The following is an 18,279-nucleotide window of genomic DNA, read 5'->3' as shown; positions in this document are numbered from 1 at the left end:
CCCTTTCTTTTTCTCTTCTTCTTCTGGGACCCCTATAATTCGAATGTTGGTGCATTTAATGTTGTCCCAGAGGTCTCTGAGACTGTCCTCAGTTATTTTCATTCTTTTTTATTTATTTTGCTCTGCAGTAGTTTTTTCTGTTATTTTATCTTCCAGGTCACTTATCCATTCTTCTGCCTTAGTTATTCTGTTATTGATCCCTTCTAGAGAATTTTTAATTTAATTTATTGTTTTGTTCATCATTGTTTGTTTGCCCTTTAGTTCTTCTAGGTCCTTGTAAAACGTTTCTTGTACTTTTTCTATTCTATTTCCAAGATTTTGTATCATCTTTACTCTCATTATTCTGAATTATTTTTCATGTAGACTGCCTATTTCCTCTTCATTTGCTTAGTCTGATGGGTTTTTACCTTGCTCCTTCATCTGCTGTGTGTTTTTCTGTCTTCTCATTTTGCTTAACTTACTGTGTTTGGGGTCTCATCTTTGTAGGCTGCAGGTTTGTAGTTCCCGTTGTTTTTGATGTCTGTCCACAGTGGCTCAGGTTGGTTCAGTGGGTTGTGTAGGCTTCCTTGTGGAGGGGACTAGTGCCTGTGTTCTGGTGGATGAGGCTGGATCTTGTCTTTCTGGTGGGAAGGTCCACATCTGGTGGTGTGTTTTGCAGTGTCTGTGGCTTTATTATGATTTTAGGCAGCCTCTCTGCTAATGGATGGTGTTGTGCTCCTGTCTTGCTTGTTCTTTGGCATAGGGTGTCCAGCCCTGTAGCTTGCTGGTAGTTGAGTGAAGCTGGGTCTTGGCATTGAGATGGAGATCTCTGGGAGATTTTCACCGTTTGATATTACATGGAGCTGGGAGGTCTCTTGTGGACCAGTGTCCTGAAGTTGGCTCTCCCACCTCAGAGGCACAGCCCTGACACCTGGCTGGAGCACCGAGAACCTGTCCTCCATGTGGCTCAGAATAAAAGGGAGAAAAAATAGAAAGAAAAAAGATAAAATAAAATAAAATGAAGTAAAATAAAATAAAATAAAGTTATTAAAACAAAAAATAAAAAAATAATTATTAAGAAAAAAAATTTTTAAGTAAAAAAACCCCACAAAAATGGATGGACAGAACCCTAGGACAAATGGTAAAAGCAAAGCTATACAGACATAATCACACACAGAAGCATACAAGTACACACTCACAAAAAGAGAAAAAGGGGGAAAAAATATATATCTTTGTTCCCAAAGTCCACCTTCTCAATTTGGGATGATTCATTGTCTATTCAGGCATTCCACAGATGCAGGGTACATCAAGTTGATTGTGGAGATTTAATCCGTTGCTCCTGAGGTTGCTGGGAGAAATTTCCCTTTCTCTTCTTTGTTCGCACAGCTCCTGGGGTTCAGCTTTGGATTTGGACCCGCCTCTGCGTGTAGGTCGGCTGAGGGCCTCTGTTCTTCGCTCAGACAGGACAAGGTTAAAGGAGCAGCTGCTTCGGGGGCTCTGGCTCACTCAGGCTGCAGGGAGAGAGGGGTACAGATACGGGGAGAGCCTGCAGCAGCAGAGGCCGGCGTGACGTTGCAGCAGCCTGAGGCACACCATGTGTTCTCCAGGGGAAGTTGTCCCTGGATCATGGGACCCTGGCAGTGGCAGGCTGCACAAGCTCCTGGGAGGGGCAGTGTGGATAGTGACCTGTGTTTGCACACAGGCTTTCTGGTGGTGGCAGCAGCAGCCTTAGCATCTCATGCTGTCTCTGGGGTCCGCACTGATAGCCGCGGCTCACGTCCATCTCTGGAGCTCCTTTAAGTGCTGCTCTTTATCCCCTCTCCTCGTTCACCAGGAAACAAAGAGGCAAGAAAAAGTCTCTTGCCTCTTTGGCAGGTCCAGACTCTTTCCCGGACTTCCTCCTGGCTAGCCGTGGTGCACTAACCCCTTCAGGCTGTGTTCACGCCGCCAACCCCAGTTCTCTCCCTGCGATCCGACCCAAGCCCGAGCCTCAGCTCCCAGCCCCCGCCCGCCCTGGCGGGTGAGCAGACAAGCCTCTTGGGCTGGTGAGTGCTGGTCGTCACCACTCCTCTGTGCGGGAATCTCTCCGCTTTGCCCTCTGCATCCCTGTGGCTGCGCTCTCCTCCGTGGCTCCAAAGCTTCCCCTCTCCACCACCAGCAGTCTCTGCCCGTGAAGGGGTTTCCTAGTGTGTGGAAATGTTTCCTCCTTCACAGCTCCCTCCCAGAGGTTCAGGTTCCGTCCCTATTCTTTTGTCTCTGTTTTTCCTTTTTTCTTTTGCCCTACCCAGGTACGTGGGGAGTTTCTTGTCTTTTGGGAGGTCTGAGGTCTTCTGCCAGCGTTCAGTAGGTGTTCTGTAGGAGTTGTTCCACATTTAGATGTATTTCTGATATATTTGTGGAGAGGAAGGTGATCTCCAAGTCTTACTCTTCCGCCATCTTGCAGCTCCTCTCTGTGTTCTGTTTCATAAAGAGGGCCCTCAAAGTTGTATTAACCTGACGTACAAACATGAATACCACCCCTACTAGAGGCACACAGACATACAAAAATTTATTATTGAGTGAAAAGATAAGGAATACATGGTGATTTCCATCTCCTAATCTACAATAGTTACACTCCCACTGTCCTGAGATAAAATGTCACAAATACACGTGTGTTATGAAATACCTAATTGGACACTGATAAATGTCATCATGGTAGGCAAGCTCGACATGAAGGTTAAAAATTGAGTTCATGTGAAGATAATTTAAGAAAAGAAAAAGTAATTTTCAAACTATTTTTTTGTTTGTTTAACTGATATTTAATGGAGCACATACTAAGGGCCATGCAAAGTATTAGGCCTTCAGCAAATAAACTTCAAGTGATCAGCAGAGCTCGAATGAAAAGAAGTATTTTATGTTTGAAATGTAAATAACCAATACACAAAACTACAGCGTCAACAGTTGAGCCAATAGTCTGTGAATTTGAAGGAAATAAAGATAACAAAGATGTCTAAAGAACCATCTATATGCCATCAGCTTTGTTCACTATATAATAATAGAAGATTAGAGCTGCGTAAGAGTAGTTCTCATATCTTCTATCTATTTGGCCTTACATGTATATCGGCTGCACTCCTCATTAAGGGTTAATTACTTTTAAGGCACTATTCTGCATGGAGAAAGTGCCAAAGGCAATAGATTGCGAATGGAGTAATAACAAGCAAAACATTCATTCATTCAACAAATATATGTTGTACACAGCACCCACCCACCATGTGCTTGTCTTAGTTTGTTCAGGCTGTTATAACAAAATACCACAGACTGGGTATCTTAACACGACAGAATTTTATTTCCCACAGTTCTAAAAGCTGGAAGTACAAGATCAGAGTGCCAGCATGGTCAGGTTCTGGTGAAGGCCCTCTTCTGCATTGCAGACTGCTGGCTTCTTGCTGTTTCCTTACATGATGGAAGAAGGGGCCAGGGATTCCTCTAAATCCTCTTTTATAAGGCACTAATTTCATTCATGGGGTTCCACACTGATGACTGAATTACCTCCCAAAGTCTTCACCTGCTAATATTATCACATTTGGGGGTTAGCATTTCAACATACGAATTTGGTGGGAACACAAACTTTCAGACAATAGCAGTGCTGGACATAGACCAGTGAGAAAGGCATAACCCCTTCTCTAAGGCCCTGTCTGAGAGCCAGAGAATAAAGAACAGTTGCAATACACCAGAATAATGTTTATAAAAGGAATGTGCATGGTGTTCTGAGAGCACATGGCAGGACTATGAAACCCAGAGTTAATAAACTGTAAGTTCAGGGAAGACTTCTGAGAGAAAATATCTAATTTGGATCCAAAAAAGGTGAAAGAGGGTAAAGTATTCCAGGAATTGAAAATTAGTCAAAATATTCAGAACATAGAATAGAGTGGGAGTGGGTAGGAAGATGGGATAAGAATACAAGTCAGATCATCAAAATCTTGCTTCCCCATTTGAAAGAGTTTGAAACTGACCTAGGACAATAAGAAGGAAGAGAACATGGTATTTGGAAGCAGCCCAGACTTCATATCCTATCTTAAATAAAAATTAGATGATGTGGCTGCAGCATATTATTTAACTTATCAGAGCCTCAGTTTTTTCACCTGTAATGAATGAATAACAACTTATTAAATAATGTTGCGTGAAGCAAATAAGATAACACATGGGAAAACACTGTGGAAAAAAAGTATATAGACATGTTCTAAAACTATAAGATGTCGTTATTGCATGAATGATTGTAAAGTGTGCTTAGAAAATGACACTAAAACTGAAGACAAAATGCAGCCATAACCAAAGGCTCTTCTACCAGGAGGATCTATGCTTTCTTCAGCACAGTTGATGTATGCTCAAGAAGGAAGTTTGACAGCACAGCGAGTGCAGTCAGCACATTCCACTGCAGCACAGTCCATGGCATAGCAATGCAACTGGGGCTCTTTCCAATTCCAAAAGGGCCCAAGGATATTCAGAAGGACAGTGATTGCTGAATTCACACATTTTGCATTGCATTCATGCATGTTAGAAAGGTTCTACATGTAACCTCTGAAGGTCACTTTTCTGAAGCAAAAGGATAATCCTGATGACCAAGTTAGGAAATGATAATAAGCATAAAAGCAGATTGAGGACTCCACGTTTTGAAGGGTTTTCTATGTGTTAGGAACCTTTAATCAAATTGCATACACACACACACACACACACACACACACACACACACACACAGAGACATGCATATAGTGATCCTATAAGTTTGAAATGAATATTAGCTCCATTTGAGGAACCCAAGACCTAGACTAGAAAAATAGTTTGCTCAATATCACCAATAAGTGTTAGATTTGGTATCCGAACTACTTATTCATCTGACCCCATTGTGCAGAACCTTACATAATAAGATACCACACCATGAAACATATGGAGACTTGTACTTCTGGGTCAGAATGGTGTCGCCAATGCAACCAGTCCCAAATTATTACTACAACATCAATGAAAACAAGGAAAAAAGACACAAACTCTCAATACTACTAAAATTTAAGATACACAAATATCATAGTGCTAGAATCTAGGAAGAATATGTATTTAATATAAGATTCTATGGATCTTTGTTTAGAAAAATTGGTCCATGCCATGCCTGATGGCATATGAAGATGGAGATTTATGAAACTGAGTTTGAATTAACCCAAGTTCAGTCAGACTGTATTGTTCTGGGCTTCTTTCAAAGTCTTAAAAATGTATCCCTATGCACCCCAAAGTTGTAGTTTATTTTTTAAGATAATAGGATTGATAGACTAATTCTCTAAACATACATCATTTGGATTTTAGCCAGACATTAGACAAGACTTTTTATTTTAGCCTTGTGGATAAGTTGAAGTAACATGAGCTAGTACCTTTAAAGTGCAAATAATTTAACTATACATTTGATGGGAAAGGTTTAATGAATTGATAGCCACCTGTACAGCTATTCTGAATTACAGAAGCTGTTCTGCACTGATATCCTAGAAAAGAAAATACTTGCCAAATTATAAAATGGGATCTAGTGAGGAATAATAGTTCACTGGTTTGATTACAGAATCAATGTCTTCCAAGTACCAGATAATATAAAATGTTAATAGACACAAATAAAATTTCTGCTCTGAGATCTACAAACTAAGCACAACAGTACTGGAGCGAGAATCACTGACAGTCAATTATCCATGTCAAGGGCTTCACTTCAAAAAACACAGTTGACAGGAAGCCAATAGACCTCCACAGGCATGGAGCAGAGATATCAAAGTAAACAGTACGATTCAGTGCCTCAACAGGATGACAGTGTCTATGACCACAACCAAGGATCCATCTCACTCTCACATGCAAGAGTGTGCCCTCATCAGTGTTTCACCTCTGATGGCACCACTGAAAAAATTAATCATAAAAGAACAGGTTGATCAAGGACTGAAGACCAAGTATATAATTAGAATATCAAGAAATTCTAGTAAAGATTTAAGATCTTTAAAACTGAAAATACCAGGAGACTATCTTATTTCTTTCTGTAATAAATATACCTTCTTATTATGGATAAAGGGTTGTTTGGCAAGGATGGAGTCCTAGGAGAAATTGGGAGGACTTGGAGAAGGCATTGCAATAATGTATGAGCACCTCTATAAAATCCCTGAAACTCTCCCTCTGAACAAGACTTGTGACATCACATTGTTTGCTGTCATGAGGCTCATAGGCTCCAACAGCTCAATAAGGTCTTCTAAGTTGTACAAATGTATCTGCTTTTTCTATATTACGCTAAAATCCTAAGGAATCTTGCATATAAAACAAAAGCTCTCCTTATTGGTAACAAAAAGTACTCAATAAATAGCTGACAAATAAATGAATGAAAGTTATTAATTCCACAAGACAAGAGGGACAGAAACATTCTTATAAAGCTATCTTAAAATTAAATGAGGACATTACGATTCTAATTAAATACTTGTTGAGTATATTTTAAAAAAATGAAATTGAACATAAGAGAATAAGGGTTAAACTAGAGTAACTTTCTATCCTGAAATTCTTGAACATTACAAATATCCCTAATGACTGTGGGAGGAGTTCTGAGGAACACTACACACACACACACACACACACACACACACACACACACACACCAACTGAGCCAATTACAACTATAGGGAAGCTTCTGAACAGTCCTATGCCTGCCATAAAATCTCCTCGCTACTCAAAATCTCAGCACAGGACTCTAGATTTAACCTCATGATTTTCTCATTTTACTCTCCTTTCAATTTTGAATCTAGTTGCATAGGATACCATTCAGTGCAAGAGATTTCTCTCCAAAAATAGGTTAAAACATTGGATGTCTTAGGGGATGTATTAGAAACAAGATTAATAAGTTGTGTTTGTGTCTGTGTGTGTGTGTGTGTGTGTGTGTGTGTCTGTGTGTATAGAGAGAGAGAGAGGGAGAAAAAGAGAGAGATTTACGATAAGGAATTGGCTCATGTGATTATGGCAGCTGACAAGTGACAAGCCCCAAGATCTGCAGTTGGTTGGGAGGCTGATGGTGTCGTTCTAGTCCACATCCGAAGGCCTGAGAACTAGGAGAGCTGACGATATAACTTTCAATCCTAAGGATAACAGACTTGAGACCCAAAAAGAGATGATGTTTTAGCCAGAGTCCAAAGGCAGGAAAAAATTGGTGTCACAGTACAAAGGTACTCAGGCAGGAGAAGTTCCCAACTATTCCCAACTATTTGAAAGACAGACAGTCTTTTGCTCTTTTCAAGCCTACAAATGATTGGATGAGATCCACCCAGATTAGAGAGAGCAATCTGCTTTACTCAGTTATTGATTTAAATGTTAAACTCATTGAAACACCCCTTCATAGAAATACCCAGAATAATGTCTGACCATCACTTGGGCACCCCATGATCCAGATAATTTGACACATAAAATTAACCATTATGGGAGACAGACATAAGACAATTAGAGTAGTTCCCAGTTTATGTGTGAGGTTTATATATGAGGAAACTGGAGCATTGACTTGGGGAGAAGGGTTGCTCTCTTCCATGACACTGCCCTTGTTCCTTGGAGAGTTCACTATTCTCCCATGGAAAATATACTCTTAGGGGTGGGGGTGGGGTGGGAGGGGAGGGATATACTGGGAGTTTCAGGTTAGAAGATGCAAACTGTTACATATAGAATGGATGGTCAACAAGGTCCTACTGTATAGCACAGGGAACTATATTCAATGTCCTGGGATAAGCCATAATGGAAAAGAATATAAAAATGAATATGTGTATAACTGAACAGTAATTAACACAACATTGTTAAGTCAACTATACTTCAATTTATAAAAAAGAAAAGAAAATACACCCTCGGTAAAAAAAAAAAATGCATTATTATCACTTTGATTTGCAGTCTCTGATTCTCCTCCATCTTAGGTAGGCAAAGGCCCTACATTCCTTATTGAAAGACAGAGCTGGGGGGCAAGGAGAAAGGGGGAGCATTGCCTACAAAGACATTTCAAACATTAGCTGCTTAGACCAGAATGTGTTTTGTGAGGGAAGGGGTCTTTTTCTTTTTTCATCCTCTCAGCAAAACCTAACACCCACTCTACCTATTGGAGTCTGCTGGTGGATAATTCAGTAGCTTCAATTTGTACTCTATATCAAAAACTCCCATTAATCTCTTATATTCTACGACTACCACTATTTTATTATTTTCCTTTGTGTCATAAATCTCTCAACTTATACTTGGCAGCAGAGTTGAAACCAAAACTGGCATTTGATACCAAATATATTGGCTAAAACATTTCTCCCAGGTTACCAGATCAGAAGAATACTCAGGCTCAAAAAAATTCAAAGGCACTTTTATAAAATCTTCCCAACTTTAAGGTCTTTCTCTCAACTGAGTTCCAGAGGGATTTATGCTGGCAAGCTTTATCTTCCTGAACAAAAATTATGGCAAAGTAAGCAGTATCTAAACAGCATGTACAGAATTGAAAGAAAAACAAACAGAAATTAGGATAACTAAGAAATGAGACTTTCAGGGAAAAAGCTAAGCTCATGTGTTATTCAAAGGAAAAAAAGCAGTTGGTGTGCCTCAGAAAAACCTCTTCAGGAATATGAAAGAAAAACTGAGAGCAGTATGCCACACCAGGAGGAATAAAATACTATTCATAAATGTCTCTGATGCTTACTTAGTAAATATTATCTCTTTTGTTCAATTTTAAAAGGTAAATTTATTTAATTTTAAATACATTTTAAAATTTAATTTAATGACACACAGCATTTAAATTTACATAATATAAAATGTTGTTGATAGGATATTTGACTTATTATCAATAATGTTCCCAAACATCATTTATTACTTAAAGGTGGATTTCCTAAGCAACTTGGCATGGGAGCATTCTAATTAAAAATTAAATCAATATTCAAATAAGCATAATCAAATAATCATTGTAATTCTCTGAAACACATTAACAGCTAGAAGAGTATGTGTTTTTATCACGTTAGAAAAAAATCTCATCATCTCTATAGTAAAACTACTCTGAAAATACACTCAGAAATTATCTTTATTGGAAGGCTATCTGAGAAATACTTTTGAATTAAAGTGGTTGCATGTGTGCCTTTTTCTTCTTAACAGAAGGTAGAAATTACAACAGTGATAAACCAGCAAGGGAAGTAAGGGGATCCTCAATCCACAGAAGGATTGAGGTAGGGCTGGAGCAAAGGGTTTCTAAAGTCCCTTGAAGTCTTGAAACACAGTGATTTTAAGAGAACCAAAAGAGTTCTTAACCTAAATCATCAGAATACCAAAGCAAGGATATTTTAGGTGAAATACGGCAAAACAATTACTGAGGGCATAGACTCTGGAGCCAGATTACCTGAGTCCAAGACCCACTTCCACCACTTATTAGCTACTGACTTTAGATAATTTATTTATCCTTTATGTAACTCAGGTACCTTATGAGTAAAAAAAAAAGAATAAGAATATCAACACTTCAAGGGTCATTGTAGGGATTAAATGAGGTAATACATATACAGTCCTGGATGGCACCTGACACATAGTAAATAGTCAACTGACTTAAGCTGTTATTTGGATGTGAAACTGCCATACATTAGGGGACTGAATAGGGTCAGAGTGATAATCCTGAGCCTGCTGCTTAATCCTGTGTGACTTTGGGCATGTTATTTAACCTCTCTGAGCCCCTACCTTCTCATCTTCAAATCAGGTAACTCAGTATTTATGCCACAGGTTTCTAAGAGGGTTAAATGAGATAATGAGGGCTGAGTTCATAACTAAGGAGTCAGGTTAAGTGTGGGCTCCCCCAAGAAGGGACAGATATACCCCAATTGTGACATAAGGCCTTGGTACTCTCTGCTCTGCATTTAACAATGACTTTTAATCATGTACTGCCTTTTTGCCCCTAAGCTTATAGCTTATTGGAAATATTTAAGAAAACGGTATTCTTTTTTTTTTTTTTTTGCATGAAGTTAAAAGCAAAAGGCAGTGCTTCCAAAGATCCCCCAGTGATATCAGTTGGTTTGTCAAGTACTGCAGCTTTCAGACACCAAAGTAAAGGGGCCACATGTGTTTATCTCATTTTCTTGTCTGGGTGAATTTAGTTTAGTTTATGCAATATAGTCAAATGCAAGTGAATTAATTGCCTATGCCTCATGGAAAAGAAATGTAAAGGATCTTGCCTTCTTGTTTTCCCCCTCACACTACACTCCTTAAAATGGTGACATCATTTAGAACAAGATACACCTTCTACTAGCTATGGAATATGGCAACAAGTGAAATGACATTTCATCATATTTCTAAAGACCAGTGTGTCTCAAACCAGACTGACACAGAAAACGCTAGGAAGAGAAATTCTGACCTGGGTGTATGGTGAGGCTTTGACTTGTCTGATCTGACTGTTAATGAGTATAATTCTGAGTCATCTGTGTCATTTGGACACTTTCTCTGCAGAGGAAACACAGCCAGACCTTTCCTCACAGGCCAAGTGTCGGCCAGGGGAAAGGATTTCAGCTGGTACTGACTTGGGCATGTTTCCAAACAGAATCAAAGCAAACCTATTGTGGAATTTGGAAGAGAACCCCAATCTCTGCAGTCTCCCTTGGGACTTCCTCCATCTCTGTCTCTCTTTGATGTGTTCAGGTACATTAAGCAGGCGAAGGGAGGGGATAGCTTTATCCAGAGGATTTAGGTATTAAGCTAGCCTCAGCAGAGAGCAAGGTGGCAAAAAATGGAGGTCAGAGATTGGCAAATTCTGCTTCTCTCATTTACAAATATGAAGGCAGTGAAGGCAGTGTCTCAGGCCACTGCTTCTGCCTGAATCACGTACACTTCACCTGGCTAAAGTCTATCATTCTCCTTTGATGAGACCTTTCGCCACACCTGACCTCCAAGCTAAGTTAGACTTTATGTCTATACACTCCGTGTAGTAGGCAGAAATCTAAGATGCCCCCCAAGATTCTCATCCTAACATCTATGTCATGAATAATCCCTGGGACCTTTGAACGTGATGAGGTAGTCTCTTCTGCTGTGAGGTTCTGTTCCAGGGCACAATCCACTTTGAGAAGGTAGATTCTCTTGAATGGACATGACCTAATCAGGAGATCCCTTAAAGGGACCAGGATCTTCCTGAAGAAAGATATTCAAATCATGTGAGATACTTAGCATGAGAGATTATCCACTGCTGCCTTTGAAAATGGAAGAGTCCACACACATTGCCTAGAATGTGGGCTGAGAGAGGCCCCAGTTTACAGCCAGCAAAAAAAAAAAAAAAAAAAAAAAATGAGTTCCTTTTTCCTCCAGCTGTAAGGCACTGAACCAACCATATGAACCTGGAAAAGAATCCTAACTCAGATGAGAATGCAGCCTAGTGCTGCCTTGATTTAGTCTTATGAGACCCTGGGCAGAGAACCTAGTCCTGCCATGTCTGGGTTTCTGACTTACAAAATGGTGACCTAATAAGTGGTTGTTGTTCTAAGCTACTGAATTTTTGGTAATTATGCAGCAATACAGAACTAATATGCTCCCATAGGGTCCTGTACTTACCTTTCAGAAACTTATCTAAGCTCTGTGAAGGCAGGGACCCTATCTCTTATTCACACTTCTGTCCCTAGCACCCAGCCTAGTGCCCAGAATATACTAAATGCTCAATGAATACTTGTTAATGAATAATTGCATATATTAACCCATCCTTTTAAATCACAGTATTTTCAATTAAATAAATCAAAGTATTTCTATCATGAAGTTTGAGAGGGATGCTGTTTTAATTTACATTAAATTATATTATTTCCACCCCTTTTTTTGATCTAATGTGTTTTATTGATTACTTTCATTCATTTAAACAAGACAAGACTGAGACCATTCACATGCAGTCAAGAGGCATAGCCATCATCTATGGGATTCATCCTGCTCATTCCTTGTTTACCAGCCCCTGAGTTCTGCACTCAAGTTTTGAACAGCATACTGCATGCATGCAAAATGAGTTTCCATGGGTGCTCCAGGGCACTTGAAGCAAAATGATATATGATGTTTCCCTTAAGAAGCCTTTTTTTTTTCCCTCCCTTTCCTTCCCTAACATTCCTTTCTCATCTGCCCTGTGATTGTTAACTCAACCACACCAAGGTATATCTAGCTTCATACCCTCAGCCCTGCTACTGCCCAAGCCTACTCTACATTGTCTCTGATAGTGGGACTGTTCTCTGTCTGTGTGACCTATGACATGTTCGCTGCATGAAAAATGTCATCTCATCCAAGATCCATGTTAAATGCCGACTCTACTTTAAAACTCTCCTAGGTCTTCCTTCATCTTTATTTTATATATAGTACTTCTGTTTCAGTGATGCCTATTCTATAAGAGAGCTATCTGTTTACACACATATGAAACCCCCTCTGGACCATGAGTCCTTCAGGGTTGGGAACAAGCCCCCATACCCAGCAGAGTGCCAGTTCCAATTAAGTGTTTCTATATTCACCTATCATTTTATCTTTAAAAATGATTTAAGGCTAGACCTTCAAAGAGCATTGATGTGTTAAATAGGAAACCTTGAAAGCAGTAAGACTTACTCTCTGGTTTAAGGGGAAAACTGCTTGGTGACACTGAGACCTTTACCCACTTTTGAAGGAGGCAAATGAATGGACATTGGTGAGTCTTGTCTGATTTCATTCATGAGACTTGGATCCCCTCAAAACTTCCAACAAAAGCTTATTAGCCTCAGAAATACATTTTAAAAGTCAAAAAATATAGTGACATTGCAATATTGCTATGTTATATACCTGATGGGGATCAGGCAGTGAAATATAGAGACCAGGGAGATAATCGTGACTTGATACAGATGGACATTAAGTATTTGGGCATACAATGTGGAACAAAGGTTTAATTTTATGTTTTTCTAAATAGAAAAAGCAATTTTATTGAAAAAAACTATATAATTTTATCAGGAACTTACTATGTCAAGTGCATTTCAGGCTTTATTTAATTTAAACTTCATGGCACATCTGAGTAGGTAAATGATATTACTTCCATTTTATAGGTTAAGCCAGTGAGGCTTGGAAAGTTATAGTTAGTCCAAGGTCACATGGCTAGTCAATGTCAGAGCTGGCACTCAAACCCCAGGCTGACTATGCTATCTACCCATGGGAGGTGAAAAAGATATAACTCTACACTGATGCAGTGAGGTTCCCTGGGTTCCTAAATCACCTGGTAAAAGACAAAGGGCAAGGGAATTCCAGCTGGAGTGCTGCTTTATGGAATCAGATGCTTAATAAATTGTACCCCTCACCCAGTAAAGAGAACTTGGGTTAGCCTCTCTGGGCTAAAAATTGTCAGAGAATAAATACTCCATTCTCCTTCCACTGTTCCAGTACAGGGTTTCTCAACTTTGTTTTATTTACATTTTGTTGCGGGAAACTGTCCTGCACAGTGTACTCAACTGAAATTTAGCAGCATCCAGTGCCTCTACACACTAGAAGCCAGTAGCACAAGTAATGACAGTAATGACAACCAAATTGTCTCCAGATATTGCCATATATCCCTGACTAGGGTGGTATCAGGGTGGCAAAATCGCCTTAGGTTGAGAACCACAGTCCAAGTAGAACAAGCACTGAAACAGGAATCAAAAGATTTGGGTGCAAGTTCTCCTGCAAATCATATCTTTCTGAACCTTGGTCTCCACATCCAAAAAATATTGTATGTGTTCTCTCTGGATCCTAGAACTCTTGTAAGAGCAAAAATACAAAATTAAAGTAAGATAATGTCTGTTAAAAGAGCAGCAGTAGGAATAGTATTATTTTAGCTCCCTCCATGAATTATATAGAGTTTAGAAAGAGCTGTAATACGGGAAATGCACTGGACTGGATGTTGGAAAAACTGGGTTCTGTTCCTCCCTCTGCCTCTAGCTGTGTTTCTTGGAAAGGTCACTTCAGGTCACCTTCCTGAGACTGTAGTAAAAATTTGTATTATTATTGTCATTATTGATATTATTATTAATTTGCCTTGAAACTTTCCTTCTTCACACAGCAGTGCCACGTTTCCTTTGGAAAATTATGTTTCCCTCACTAGGTGTAGTCACAGTGGGATGGTAAACCCAGGTGTTGCCCCCTATCACAGAAACCCAGCAGGCAGATCCTTCCTCTCATCACCTCTGCATGGTTATGGGGCCAACGTGTGACCCAAGCTCAACCTATGTGCTGCTCCTGTCCAGAGCTTTGCTTCCTGATCAGGGGAGACATGGATGGAAGTCTTGCTTGAATCCCACTGCACCCTTCCTAGGAGACTGTTCCTATGGTTTTGCCTTCTTGCCTTCCAGAGTTGCCTGCTTCCATGCCTGCTTCTCCAGTTTTCCTCTCAATTCCATGAACTCCTCATATCTTTCTGTATCAGAGAATGCTGATTGACCCTGATTATGTGTTCTCCCCTTCTTCCATAGGAATAGTACCTCAATTTTTAGTTTGGCACATTGCCAACAAGAATAAAACTTGTATATCTCAGGTTCTTTAGGCAGGTAGGTTGAGCTGTATGATTAAGTTTTGGTTAATGGAGTGTAAGCAGAAGTGATGTGTGCAAATTCCAAAAAGTGTCCTCAAGAGGAAAGGCCATGCTATCTTTTTTCCTTCTTTTTTCCTACTGATTGGAAGGTAGACATAATGACTGGAGCTCCAACAATCATCTTGGACCACAAGGTAATCTTGGGAATGTGGAAAATTTGCATGGTAGAAGGATCTTGTTTCCCTGACCAGAGCACTATGCCAGACCTGGATTGATTATTTCTAAAATTTTTGAACTTGACAGGAAAGAAACCTTTATCTTGGTTACTAGGATTAGTACCTCTGTTCCTTGCACTGATCCTAATGAACTCACACTTTTGCTTCAGTTAACCCTGGTTATTGTCTATTGCTTATACCTCTTTCAGGTGACAGTGATAGAAAATTCAATTCAAACTGACTTAAACAATAAGAAAAAAACATTTGCTTACAAAACTGCAAAGTTGTGAGCTAGCCCAGGCTTCAGGCAAAATTCAATCAACATTTCATACAGTGTCACTGGAGATCAAGTTTCTCTCCCATGCTCCTCTCCAGGATTTCAACTTCAGTTTCAATTCCCATATGTTGCTTCCTTTGTTGCTTCAGCAACTCTTCGTGAACCGGTGAGAAAGGTTGAAGCAGTTTAATACCTTACATTTTCACTCCTCCTCATTGGGGAATAACAAAGAGTCTCCCGCACAATAGTGCCTCCAAAAAATGAAAGAGGCTTGCCTTCAAAAAAAAAAAAAAAAAGAAGAAAAGAAAAGAAACCTCAGGAATATATCTTCTCATTTGAATGTCTCTCAGTAGCTTAGGAACCCATCCCTGAGCCAGTCACTGTGGACAAGGGATTAGAGTTATTGATTGACTTCTATTAATCAGACCCCAGTCCCAAGACTGGAAAGTGGGTCATTCCTGCAGAAACCATATAGCTTAGAAGAGGTGAGGTGGTTCCCAAAGCAAAAGATAGACTTACTTATCTATAAAACAGGAATAGCAATATTTGTCCTTCCTACCTGAAAAGGTTAAGATGATTAAATCCAATAATTCAGGTGAATTTTTGAAAATTATGAATTACTATATAAATAGGAGATACTATTATTGGTATTAGACTGCATTGGTCTCTCTCATTTGTTTTTTTCCATTGAATTTTCTCAGAGTTTATGGCATTACAGTTGACCCTTGAACAGTGCAGGAGTTAGGGGCACAGGCCCTCCATGCAGCTGAAAATCCACGTATAACTTATAGTCAGCCCTCTGTATCCATTGTTCCTCCATATACAGCATTCTACATCTGCAGATTCAGCCATCTGCGGATTGCATAGTACTGTAATATTTACTATTGAAAAAATCCATGTATAAGTGGACCCACACAGTTCAAACTCGTGTCATTCAAGGGTCAACAGTACTTTTAGAGTAACAGCAATCTACAATTTTACAGACTTCCTCACTTTTAGAGGGAAAACATTTATAATATTATAATTTAATCCTTTCAACTACAAATTGAAAACATCTCCTCCATTTCCTCCTATTGTAGCCTTGTAACTACAGCAGTGGCATGGTCTTTATTTCCCTTAAAACTTTGGATGTGAGTCACTAACTCAAAGTTTTTGAGATAAGAATATAACCAGAAAATAAGGGTTAGAAGGTGCTACTGCCCTCTACTCTTTTCCCCTTTTTTAAGCCCAGACTATTCATTTAAGATACAATTACAACCACATTACACATGGAAATAAAAGTCTTCAATGACTTCCCACAGCTTTGGGGTAAATGCAAGCATGGCTCGTGTGACCCTGCGTCAAGTGACCCTGGCTACCCCTACACAACATCTCATCTCTCTCCCCTTACCTTGTCCTCTGTGGTCAGGCATATTGAGCTCCTCTAGGCTCCTCACTTGTGCCTCAGTCTCTCTTGGGCCAGAACTTAATGTTCCCCATGCCTGTGACACACTTGCCAATCACAAAACACCTACCAGCACCACCAACAGGTCCACTAATTTGTTACTCCTGCTTCTAGACTCAGCTTAGATACCATTTTCTCAGGGCAGCCCTCACTTTGGAGCCGTGAGACCTAAAAGGGTCTGCCATTACTTGGCTCATTATCATATTATGCTTCTACTTTAAAAATCCTGGCCATCATTTGTTTAATGCCTGTGTTTCCTAATATTTCCCCAAAACCCCTGAGTTCAGAGGTTATTTCTTTTTCAGCACTGTATCCTCAAAGTTTGCATAGTATTCAAAACATAATGGTACTAAGAAAATATGTATTGAATCAGTTAATCAACGAATCCACAAAGGCTCATAGAGTATATTTCTAGAACTCAGAACTGTAGTAAACTACATAAGAAAATGAAATATCACAAATGACCACCTACTAACAGTTAGAAAAATGAATAGGTACTTTGATAAAGCCTTCAGAGGATGAAGAATAGTTGAGCATTAAGTTATATTTATGACAACTTCAGTTTGATGTGCTGTGTGTACATCTGTGACCTTTACCTTTTAGAATTTGAACCTGTTACAATTTGTTTGATTTCACAATGGTCTCATCATTAGAAGTGATTTTTTTTTCTTATACAAGGAATTAAGGATTATTTCTTCTTTTGTTGACATTTATCAACATTTCCTGAGATAGCTTGATAACTCCCTGGGCTCAAAGTCTCAGTGCCTATACTCACTCAGCGAAATCTTAAAATACCTACAATTCAGCAAACCAAATCTAGCCCTGGGAGGTGAGGATCCATGTCTTGGTTCTTCTGTCTCAGGCCTCTGTGGAATGGAGTGGGGGGGGGGGGGGCGGGGGGGCGGGGCACTGGAGAAACACAGCAATGAGATAAAGGTGAGAGGTAGGAACAAGCAGCCCAGAACAGATCATAAAACAACTATGGGATGTTAAAAGATATTGAAGCTGTCATCAATTTCAGTTCAATATAAGATAGTTTTTCTTTGTCAAAGCTCTGCCTCTAAAATGGGACATAAGAGTTTTCTAACACTAGGACAGGAGTTTAACAATGATGGATGGATGTTCCTAAAAAACCATAAAGAGATAATCTGAATATTAAGGTTGACTCTCAGACTGATTCTTCAGAAGTCTCTTGTGAGCCTTTAAATCTACTTTAAAAGAGTAGCATTTTAAGTTGATTTAGTGAAACGGTTAAAACTTAATTTGTTATCAAATAATTACCTAATGGACCTTTTTTGAGGTATAAGGTTGAGCTACATCTCTAGCTGCAATGCAATTAATTTTAAATTTTATAAGCCATGAAAGGTAATCACATCCTTATGAATCAACTAAGGTAGGAAGATAATATTTAGATGCTGCACTGACACCAAGACACCTAAAGCAGGTTAATTGGGTGGCAATTAGTAAGAAGAGTGCTAATCACCATACTAGTCTTCTATTACGCAAATGAAATTACATGTCAATTAACAGTTAAGAAACCAAACAATTCAAAATGTATCGGCAATAACAGCAATTGGCATGTTTCACAGAAGCCAAAGAAAAACTCTCCAGAATGAGACAGTTTAATCTTGCTCTCAATTCAACAAGATTGGGATCATTTTCCCACTTTTTGCATGAATTTAGAAGTACAGTCCAATATTTTAGAATTGACACCTGCCATACCAAAGGTAATTTATAATAGTATATTCTAGAATTATATGTGAAAGAAGAAACTCATTTAGTTGAGTTCTCTCCTTTATTAAGAGGAAACTAGGACTAAGAAAGCATGAATGACTTGATTAAGTTCAGATGGTTAGTTAGTGACAAA

The 18,279-nt window shown here is 39.2% G+C and overlaps 1 pseudogene across 1 annotated transcript in view; it reads right to left on the bottom strand.

Annotated features, from left to right (window-relative positions):
- LOC309611721 (lithostathine pseudogene) overlaps positions 1 to 18,279 on the bottom strand; it is a 508,337-nt pseudogene that overhangs the window by 219,691 nt on the left and 270,367 nt on the right. The gene's annotated exons all lie outside the window — the stretch shown is intronic.

This window comes from Balaenoptera borealis (genome assembly GCF_965194805.1).
Source record: "Balaenoptera borealis genome assembly, chromosome: 15".
In the NCBI taxonomy this organism is placed as follows: Eukaryota; Metazoa; Chordata; class Mammalia; order Artiodactyla; family Balaenopteridae; genus Balaenoptera; species Balaenoptera borealis.
Note: the sequence above shows the minus strand (reverse complement) of the source record. Positions and strands in the feature narration are given on the sequence as shown.